Below are 11194 nucleotides of genomic sequence, written 5' to 3'. Positions count from 1 at the left end.
CTTTGTACTTTTGCATCTACTCTTATTTACCTTATGTTTAGAACAACTTAAAAGAAAACACTGAAAACCTATAACACACAAAAGGATTTCTGCCCCGACAATATCCCTAGTAACAACCCCAATATTGTAAGTTTTACACAACGGTTCTCCCAAGTACATAGCATGGAACTTACTTATAGATTTCCAATTTCGAAGGACCGGTTTCTTTAGACTTCCAGTTCCCTGTTGGTGCTTGCTTTATTCCTGAACAGTGAAGCCAACGTCCTTTCCCCCAGACCTTTACTGCTGTATATGTTGTTAAAATGACCTGATACGGTCCTTTCCACCTCTCAGCTAGTGGTTCTGAAGTCCACGGGTTTACGTATACCCAATCTCCTGGTTGGAAGGGATGCGCTGCTGCGTCCAATTCTAAGGCTCCAGCTGTGGAGACATACTGACAAAGTTCTTGTAAAGAGTTTCCTAAAGAAATCATAACACCCTTTAAAGACATATCTCCAAAAGCGCTCAAGGTATTTGGAACATCGGACCCTTGATAAGGTCTTCCATGAAACATTTCATAAGGACTGAAACTCCCTTTCCCTTTTGGCTGTACTCTGATTCTTAATAGAGCCACGGGTAATGCTTTAACCCATGTTAAGTGACGTTTCCTGACAAATTTTACTCAGCTGTTGCTTGAGAGGGTCATTCATTCTTTCTACTTTCCCACTTGCTCGTGGTCTATATGGGGGTGTGATAGTCCCAATCTATAGACAATACTTTGCTCAACTGTCTTACAATCTTTGCTATAAAATGAGGGCCATTGTCAGGTGACATTCCTACAGGGACCCCAAATCTTGGTATTATCTCCTTGAGCAAGACTTTAAGTACTTCTCTTGCTTTGTTGGTGCGACAAGGGAAAGCCTCGGGCCACCCACTGAAAGTATCAACTAGAACTAGGATACATGGATATCCTTCTTTTCGGGGCAATTCTGTAAAGTCAATTTGCCAGTATTCTCCTGGAGAATGTCCTTGTTTCGGAATGCCACAAGTAATCTTCTTACTGGTTTGGGGATTATTGCGCACACAAATTTCCCATCCAATTGTAACTGTTCGAATAATCTTTGTCATCTCTCTACTCAAAACGCATTTTGGTAAATGCTTAGCAAGGTTTTCTGTTCCCCAGGGTACTTTGTTACGTTCAGCCCGGGCAATTTCTCTCATTATTGCGGGTGGGACTATTAGTTGACCTGTTGGTGTTACAGCCCATCCTGTTTCATTTTTACCAGCCTGCAACGTAAGAATTAATTCTTCATCTTTTTCATTATAATTTGGAGCATCTTTCAGTAAAGCTACGCTTCTCTCTGGAACTAGTGCTAGGATGCCTTTTTCTGCAGCCTCTTTAGCAGCTCTATCAGCCAGTCGGTTACCTGTTTCAGGGACAGTCCTACCTGACTGATGTGCTTTACAGCGCATTATCGTGACTGCTGTTGGCTTTTGAATGGCTTCTAACAATTCCAGTGTTTCTTCTGCATGCTGAATGGTGGTTCCTTGTGCAGATAACAGTCCTCTTTCTTCCCATATTGCTCCATGCGCATGTACTACTCCAGAAGCATACTTGGAGTCTGCCCAAATGTTGACTCGCTTTCCTTGACTTTGTTCCAGTGCTCAAGTAAGAGCTATCAATTCAGCCTTTTAGGCAGATACATTCGAAGGCAAAGCTCGTGATTCAGTTACCTTCTCAGTAGCGGTTACCGCATGTCCTGATGAACGTTTTCCTTCACGGATGAAACTGCTTTCGCCGGTATATAGTTCCCAACCTGTTTCTTCCAGTGGCGCATCTCGGAGATCCGGTCGGCTGGAGTAGACTTCTTCAATTGTCTGCAGGCAGTCACGTTCCAGGTCTCCTTCAACTTGATCAGTTGTTAAAAACACAGCAGGGTTAACGACAGTAGTAGTTTTTAAGTAAACATCATCTTGCCCCAGCAACACCACTCGGTATTTCAGCATTCTACTAGGGGATAACCGATGCCCCCCTTTCTGTTCGAGCACAGCGATTACCATGTGGGGAACGTACACCGTAATTCTTTGTCCTAGGGTGGACTTACGAGCTTCTTGGATCAGTAGCACAGTTGCAGCGATGGCTCTCAGACAACCAGGCCATCCCAGACTCACATTGTCTAATTGCTTCGAGAAGTAGGCCGCAGCTCGCCGACTTGGTCCCAGATATTGGGCCAGGACGCCCAGAGCTGTACCTTTTCTTTCATGAGTAAAGAGTTCAGATGTCTTTGAGAGATCTGGCAGGCCTAGGGCTGGTGCCTGCGTTAGAGCCTGGTTTAGTTCTTTGAAAGCAGCTTTTCCGGCATCAGTCCAATCTTTAAACCCATTGTTTGAGGTTTTGAGCTGCTCGTATAAAGGTGGGACCAGCAAGTCATAATTTGTAATCCACAGGCGACACCACCTAACCATTCCCAGAAATGCTCAACATTCTTTTAGAGTCTTAGGCTCAGGGAGATGACAAATTGCCTCCTCTCTCTCAGTTCCTAATTGTCTCTGTCCTTTCAGGATTTCAAAACCCAAATAAGTTACTTCTCTCTGGGTTATTTGGGCTTTGTCTTTTGACACTCGATATCCACCGATTCCCCAAAAGATCAAAAGGCTAACAGTTAACTTTGTGCATTCTTCTTCTCTCTCAGCTGCGATTAACAGACCATCCGCATATTGCAACAAGATTCCTTGATTATTGTCTTTCTTCCAAATCCCTAATTCTCGTGCCTATTGATTTCCAAAAACGGTAGGGCCGTTCTTAAAGCCTTGAGGCAAGACTGTCCATGTATATTGTGTTTTTCTCCCAGTCTCAGGATCTTCCCATTCAAAAGCAAAGAGCTCTTGACTGTTGGGATCCAAGGGAATACAGAAAAAGGCATCTTTTAAGTCTAACACCGTGAACCATTCTCGTTTCTCTGTTAGGGTTGTTAACAAAGCACAAGGATTTGCTACTGCCGGGTGAATATCTTGTACTATTTGATTTATTGCTCTGAGGTCTCGAACTAACCTGTAATCTTTTCCATTAGCCTTTTTAACAGGCGAGGTTGGGGTGTTGTATGTGGATTCACATTCTACTAACAGTTTGTACTTCAGAAATTTTTGTATTATCGGTCCTAACCGTTCCTGACTTTCCAGTTTTAGGGGGGATTGTATAATTCTTACCGGACTCGATGCTGGCTTTAAACCAGTTCTCACAGGCTCTGCTCTTTTGGATTTACTAGGAACTTCCCCAGCCCAGACGACTGGAATTACAGCATTATTTACTCCGACCGGTATGGTCTTCTGCTTTCCGTAACCGTCCTGTAACAACAAAGCCGCTGCTTCCATATGTTTAGTTTCTGGAATTAAAATTTTAATCTCACCATTTTAAAATTTAATTTCTGCTTCCAATTTCTCAAGTAGGTCTCTCCCTAACAGGGCTTTAGGAGAATTTGGCAAATACAGAAACTGATGAGTGACCCATTGCTTTCCTAATTTCATTGGCAAAGGTTTAAAGAAGGGTCTAGTCGCTCGTTCACCTGTCGCACCAACAACGCTAATTTTCTCAGAACTTAATTCCCCCCTCCAAGGTGTTTAAAACTGAAAAGGTGGCTCCAGTGTCAACTAAAAATTCAATTTCCTGTTCTCCCAGCTTAGCTGTAACCAGGGGTTCTGCTGGGAGACTCCCCTCCGGTCCCCGTCAGATACTTGCACTCAACTTTCCCAAGAAAGGGGGAACTTGCTGAGATTAAAGTTGGGATCGCTTGTGACCTTGTAGGTCTCAGGGGACATTCCTCTTTCCAGTGTCCTTCCTGTTTACAGTGTGCACACTGATTCGGTCCCAGGGGCTGGTTTAATCCCACTGGTGACCCTAATCCAGTCCCTCTCCCTCGTCCCACTCCTCGACCACGTCCCCTTCCTCGGCGAATAACTCCTCTGCCTCATCCCATGCCAGCTCCTACTTCCAGAGCAGCTACTAACCTTGCATTCATTTTACTCTGTAATTCATCTCTATTTCTATATGCCACCCAAGCAACTTCTAATAATTTTCCCCAATCTCGAGAACCTGCTCCTTGTAATTTTTGTAACTTCCTTCTGATATCATCAGAGGATTCTCCTATAAACAAAGAGGCCAACTGAGCTTTTCCTTCTTCAGACTCAGGATCCATATTAGTATATTTCCTAGCAGCATCTTTTAATCTGCTTAGGAATGGGTGGACATGTGCTATCACAGGGGTGCACTGAAGACGGAGCTAGGCTCTTCTCAGTGGCGCCCAGCGACAGCACCAGAGGCAGTGGGCACAGACTGAAAGACAGGGGGTGCCCCCTCGACATCAGGAAACACCTTTCTACCCCGAGGGAGACTGAGCCCTGGCACGGCTTGCCCAGAGAGGCTGCGGAGTCTCCTACCTTGGGGATGTTCACAAGCCATCTGGACACCGTGCAGGGCAACCGGCTCTGGGTGGCCCTGCTGCAGCAGGGGCCTTGGACCGGAGGGCCTGCAGCGGTCCCTTCCAACCTCAGTCACTCTACGATTCTAAGCTTACAGCTGTCCTCTTGCAGACAGCTGAGCAGACGCTTTTCTTCCAAGCGTTTCTGACAGAGACTTCCATGGGAAATGATGCCTGCACCAGTGCGGTCCCACTTCCCTGCCCACAGAGGACAATGGCAGGGGAGCCGTGGGGCAGCAGCCCACCAACCTCCCCCACCCTGTCCTGTGAAGTAGCTTGGCGACACCTGTAACTGTGCACCTGAACTTGCCTATTCCCACATGACACGCCAAGGCAAACGAGGAGGGCCAGGCGGAAGGAGAGCAGAGGTGCCCAAGCACAGGTGTCCCGGAGGAGCGATTTAGGATCCATAAAGAATCCCTAAAAGTGCAACTTAACAGAGTTCAATGGCGAGGTTCGCGCTTTTACTTTGTACACGGGAGAAACATACAAAGGAAAATTGAGTTAGAATCGGCTTAGGATGATTCGCACAGGCATCGGAGGTGCAAGAAGGTGAGGGAGACCCTCCCATTGAGTCGCAAGGTTCAGAACGGACCCCCTTGCTTTCTAGACTCCTGATGTAGCTTAGGTGTGGCTAGATCCAAACTTAGTCTCAGACCTGGTCAACGGTTTATGGCTAAGACACTCAAAGGGTATGGAAAACCTCCCGTTGAGTCACGACGTTCAGAAGGGACCCCCTTGCTTTCGAAACTACTACTCAGAGTTCAGAAACTCTCCTCTCCAGCAGAGGCTGGGTCCACGCTTAGTCCCAGACTTGGTCAAGAGTTTATGGCCAGGGGAATGACCCGTGCAGAATCAATCCTTTATATCCCTTAGTGAGGATTTCAAAGCTTAGCATGCTATTAATCACTTCCCGAGCGGTGCAGGCATCCGGTGCTAGTTCGCTCCAAAGTGCAAGCCCTTGGTTTCCCGAAACAGGCTCTCGGGCATCGTCTTCTACACATAGGTAACTTAACAGAGTGGCACAGCAGCAGGGTCAGCTCCAGCGGGGTGCCTCCGGGGAGGGACCAACCCGAGCAAACAAACCGCTGGGCAATTACGCCCCTGCACACTATTCATCCGCCCCTCACACATTCTTCAAGCTCTCTTTGCGCGTCTTCCACATGCCCTTCGGTGCAGCAGTGGTTCTGGCCTGACACCTTCTGGTTCCGTCCTTGTCGGATTCCTTCTCTGTCTCCAGACAGGCCCTCCGTTATCTTGTCGAGTTGCAGGTGCTGTTGAGCGTTGTAGCCTTCAAGCCTCCTTACCTTCTGATTTACGCTGCCTCTGGAGGCCCCTGTTTTGACTAGGTAGGTACACGTTCAGTAAAGCCCCGTGCAAGTTAACAGCTTGCGGCCTAAAGCTTCAGCAAATCTAGCTACTCATGCGAAGTAAGTAAAGCTAAGCAAACAGCATGCTAAATCACTCAACTTTATAACTTTAAGTGGTTCATCCTACTCAAAACTTACTTACTTAAGTGAAACAACTAATATCTCTTAATACTGAGGGGCATCCCTGCTCAAGGGGAGGGTTGCCTGCCATGCAGTCCAGTTGCCGTCCAGGGAGAATTCAAATTGGGCTCATCCAACGATCTGTTGTTGCCAAAAGATCTCGTTGCTGGAGATCAGCAGCGTGCAGCCACGCTGCCTAGCAGGGGGAGCTCAGAGAAGGCTCACGCAGACAACCCCATACTTCTGGGATGAAGCGGTTGGCTTGTAATCACATTGCCTACAACGGGAGAGGTATGCACGAGGCTCCTTGTACTCCCAACTTTCACTGCGTCACTCTCCTCCCTCCGGGGTTTCCTAGAGGAGTTCTTGGCCTGGCTATGGCTCAGGCCTTTGCCTCCTTTGGAGCCTGTACCAAACTGCTGCCGGTTTGGCTATGGGCTGCCAGGGGGGACATTAGCCGGTGCTCAGCACGAAAGGGCAGCCCCTCGCACAACATGAGCACCTCGTAGCACCAAAGTGGCCCCACGGAAAGGTACTGGCAGAGCTGCCCAGACGGGAATCGTCCGGGTAGCCGTCTGGTAGGCACCAGCTGTACCTGACGTCACCAACAGATAGTTAGGTAGTGCTAGGGGCCGCAGCACCACTCCCCATTTCCCCTCCCTGCTGTGGTGAGCACCAGCGCCAGGCTCCACAGGCCGGGAGAGAAACCTCTCCTTCCGTCCCCCTGCACGGTGCCTCGGAGAAGCCCCACTTCAGCTGGGCCGCACATCCCAAGCGATGGGCGGATCTGGAGCTGGCGGTCCACCACACACCTACACCTGGGTCCACAGGGCACCACAGGGGGCTCTGCCCCCTCTCCCGTCTCGCCCGGCTGATCCTGGTGCCGCAAAACACTGATGCCCCGTGCGCAGGCGTCTACGCTGCCACAGTGGCCACCCCCGGCCCATCGCCCATCGCACGGGCCCTCACACGCGTCTGCCTTTGCACAAGGAAGCTGTGGCCCAGGCCCTCGTGTCTGGGGTGCCGGGTCCCTGGCAGGGCGGAGGGCTGTGCCTGGGAGTGCAGGTGGGCACAGGGGAGCTGAGCCAGCATCCGCCCCCCTCCCCGGCGGTCAGGCTGCTCTGGCCTCCTCACACACCTCAGACACCCCTGGCGGGTCCCAGGCATGGCAGCACCCCACGTGGGCCACCACTAGGCCCTGTCCCCAGAGCCAAGGTGCCCCCTGAATGGAGTGGGCCCGTGCGCTGGGCATCGTGACGCCCAAACACTGCCGGGCTCCGACGACTCCTTCCCGGGGCAAGATGGGGGGGCGGCCCTTGTGCCAGAGGATTTCGCCGAGGAACTTAGGCAAGGAAAGGCTACGGGAGCGTCGCCTGCTTTTGCTCGGTTAGGAAACACCCCCGTGGTGGAGAGAAAGCGGGAAGCCTGAGGAAGGCCTCGGCCTGCGAAAGGCAGAAGCAGGCCGCTCTGAGAGGGCCTCTGAAATGACATCGCTCTGCACCAGGCTAGCAAACAGCCACATCCCTCTGCTCTGTTTCCCCAATTTCCTCTTTATTTCTTACTGAGGGAAGGTCTCCACATGCTTCATGCCGATGGCGTTTGTTCCCACCATCTTCCCACACACCTGCACTCGGTAAATGCAGATGTACCCCGGTTTTCCCCAGTTGCTCTGTATGCCAAGCTTCAAAGCCCGAAAGGCTCTGGGGATCCCGTCCTGCAAAGAAACCACAACAAAAAGCAGCGTTACCCCTGGCGCGTAAAGTGTGAGAGCAGGCTCCGCGAGTCTTCCTCCGCCAGCCCGAACCCCGCTGCAGGACCAGCTCCCGCCCTGGTTGAGGCGGCAGCTTCTCCCTCCTTCCCTTCTCCCACCCAGGTGGCAAAGGACCCCCAAACGCCCGGCCTCGGAGAGCGTGGCGGGCAGCTGTGGAAACCTGAGGCCCGCCCGTGCCGGGGCAAGTCCTGCTGCCGGGGCAAGGTGCTGGGCATCCTCCCTGCCACCGCCTGCCTGGAGGCTGCAGCCAGGCAGCTCCGGGGACCCAGGCGGCTGGGGGCCAGCGCGGCCTTTGTTCCGCTTTTGCCACCCGGCGGGATGCCACTCTCCCTCCCGATCCCACCAACGTTTCTCCCGGCCAGGGTCGGGCCCCTGCCCCGGCAGGGACCGTCCGCACTCCTTCTGCAAGCAGCTTGCAGGCAAACCGGCGTTACTGCCCTGGCCTCTTGCCCACACACGCTCACTCCACCTGCAGAGGGAAGGTCTGGGTCGGCCCTTTCTGCACCGGGTAGGTGAACGTCCCCAGCAGAGTTTCCTCCTTGCCTTCCTCATCCAGTCCCTTGGAGATAAAGCACAGGGGAGCAGGTCAGGCTCGACGCAAGCACGAGGAAACGCTCATGCCAGACCCGGGCCCGTGATCTGCACCCCGCTCCTGCACCCCCAGCGCGATCTGGCGCAGGATGCAGTGGGGCCGAGTCTCCTCCTTGCGTGTTGCTTGAGGGCCCGGAGCTGCTGGGCCAAAACATGCTGAGCAAGTCTTAGGAGGGGCGACGCCACCCCGCGTGTCCCTTGCAACTTCCCCACGGGCAACGGCGGTGCTCGGGAGCGCACGAATCTCGGCAGATGCGCAGAGAGCAGCAAGTCCCCGCTACAGCTCTTCCCCGCGGCCAGGTCCCAGCCCCCAGCGCCCAGCAGAAACTTACGGAGACAGTGAAATCTCGGGGGGCACTGCTGACAGTCCCCAGCGGAGAGGCTGTCTTGGAGGTGTGCTCTATGATGATGGCCATCGGTCGTATTTCTGTGGGCAGCCGGATCAGCACCTCACTCCGAAACCCTTGGAAAGGCCAGCAGTAACCCGGGGAAGCATCCGGCTGAAAGCAGAGGGTAAAAGCAATGAACAGAAGGGGGGGGGGGGGGCCCGCCGCGCTCCCCTGCAGCCAGAAGCACACTCGGCACTGCATCTGTGGGCTGTGCTCGTGCTTGAAATGAATGGTGTGTTGGGAAGCGGGCAGAAGCGCCCGCATGTCTTCCCGGCCCGCAAAAGGGGAAAACAGCCAGCCAGTGGGAGACATCTGGTAGCCTGCACCGCAGCCAGGGCTTTCAAGAAACCTCTCTTCTTGGCCAGCAGCTCTGCAGCCTCCCCCCACCCTCCCCTGCGCCATCGCGAAAGGGACAGTCAGAGCCGTGGCAGGGAAATGGGGTCGCGAAGGAGAAGCCCCTTCAGCCAGCCGTGACCAGCGATGGTGGGCAGGAAGCTCAGCTCAGCTCAGCTCAGCTCAGCTCAGCTCAGCTCAGCTCAGCTCAGCTCAGCTCAGCCCAGCTCAGCCCATGCCTGAGAGCAACTGCTTTTTTCTAGGGAGCTAAGCCCTGTGTGAGACCTCAGGTGTCAGGCACCGGAGCAGCGCCGGGGCCTTCCGCAATACCACTGGCCTGAGGGGAGACACCCCGGGGCTCGCCCCCACTTTACAAGAGGCAAGAGAAGCAGCACTGATGGTTTCTGCCGCTCTACCTGCACAAAGGTATCCACAAGGGGCGGAGAACACAGGAACCAGAACGCCTTGCAGAGCCATGCAGAGACGCTGGACGATCTCTGCAGGTCGATGGCAGCCCCTGAAGGGAGAAGAGAGCAGCTGACTGCAAGAGGCCCCAGGCTCGCAGGACCTGGGGGCAGCAAGTGACAGAATTCTAAGTCTGCCTGCCCGCCCCACGTGCCACACCGCACCCTCGGAGGTGCCCCAGGAAAGGAGGGCATCCCCGTGCCCGGGGATGGCGTCTCTCTCCCAGCTGCTGCACAAAGAGAAGGTCCGCGGGAGCGGGGAGGCAGAAGCCCCCATGGGAAGGGCTGCAGACCCAAGCTGAGGCCCCACCACGTGGACACCAGAGGATGACCCAGCCATCCGCTTTTGCTCTCCAGAAAAGCTCAGCAGAGAGACAGGGGGCAGAAACGCCTGCAGGGGCACGGCCGCGGCACCAGCGAGGGCTCTGACGGCGGGATGGGGGTGAGCCCAAGGGAGCCGCTCTGCCACAATGCTCTTGAGCCCCGGCATCTGGTCCCACCTCCCTCTGCCTCGGAGAGCAGCGTCTGCCACGCAGCCTGCTTTCGGGAATGCCAAGCGCGAGCCCAGCGCAACAAGGCCTGCCTGCCTGCCTGCCTGCCTCGACCTGAGGTCTGTCCGTACCTGCACGTTGCAGAGCCCAGTCAGACATCTGCGTGCTTGCAGACATGGCCTCTCTCATTCGCCGAGCTTCCTGGGAAATACGCAAAGGAAGAGGGGAAACGACCACATCAGACCCGGCCAGGAGAAGGGGCTTTTTACGGCGCAGAAGTTCAACCAGCAGCCCCGGGCAAGGGACGGGCGTGTGGGCTGAGCACGAAAAGCCCACCAACTGGCCCAGGAAGGGCCTTGTGCGGGGCCCTGCTCGTGCCAGCCCTCTTTCCCAAAGTGCGGGATTACCTTCTTCACAGCAGCCATCTCTGCAGCCAGGCGCGCCACCTCATCCCTCAGCTGTTGCACCTCTTGGGATTGTTGCCCCCACACGGCGAGCATGCTCCTGCAGACACGGTGAAAGCAGATCTTGTCAGAGAGCTGCCCAGAGCCTCCAAGCCCCAAGCTCCAAGGAGGAGCAGAGACAGAGGTGCTGGAGCCCCCTTTTCTTTCCCTGGTTTGCAAGTGCTTCCCTCCCCCTCCAGCTTTAGCAGAAGGCCCAGGCAGGAGCAAAAGGCACAAGCCCTGGGCGCTGTGCAAGTGAGTGCAAATAGCACTGTCTCATCTGCTGCTACCCCACCAAACGTGCTGCAGGGCAGGAGAGAGGAGAGGCCTCTTACCGCAGGGACCTCAGGTCAGCAGCAGGCTGCCCCAGCAGCACCTGAAAGAGAAAGGCTCTCCGCTTGACTCCCTGAGCTGCCGGGGCTTTCCAGACCTGCTGGCTCTAGGAAGGCACGGCAGCAGCCGCTGCCACTTCTGCGTGTGCGTCACTGCCTGGAACCGGCGGACCGGGCATTTTACCCACCCACCCACCCAGCACCAGCAGCAGCGCTCCTCTGCAGGACTTTCCTGTCCCACTGACCTGCGGCACATTCTTTGCCTGCAGCATCCACACGAGCAGCGAGGTCCCGCAGTAGGCACCAGCCGTAATTCACATCACCGACAGAGGGTTACTTGACTAGAGTTTCCAACAGGCCCTGTAGTCGCGTCGTCTCCTCCCACATCAGGGTGGCAAGAGGCTGGCTGAGGACACGGGGAAGGGGTACAGAGAGA

Source organism: Buteo buteo, chromosome Z (genome assembly GCF_964188355.1).
Source record: "Buteo buteo chromosome Z, bButBut1.hap1.1, whole genome shotgun sequence".
In the NCBI taxonomy this organism is placed as follows: domain Eukaryota; kingdom Metazoa; phylum Chordata; class Aves; order Accipitriformes; family Accipitridae; genus Buteo; species Buteo buteo.
This window is presented reverse-complemented; position numbering follows the sequence as displayed.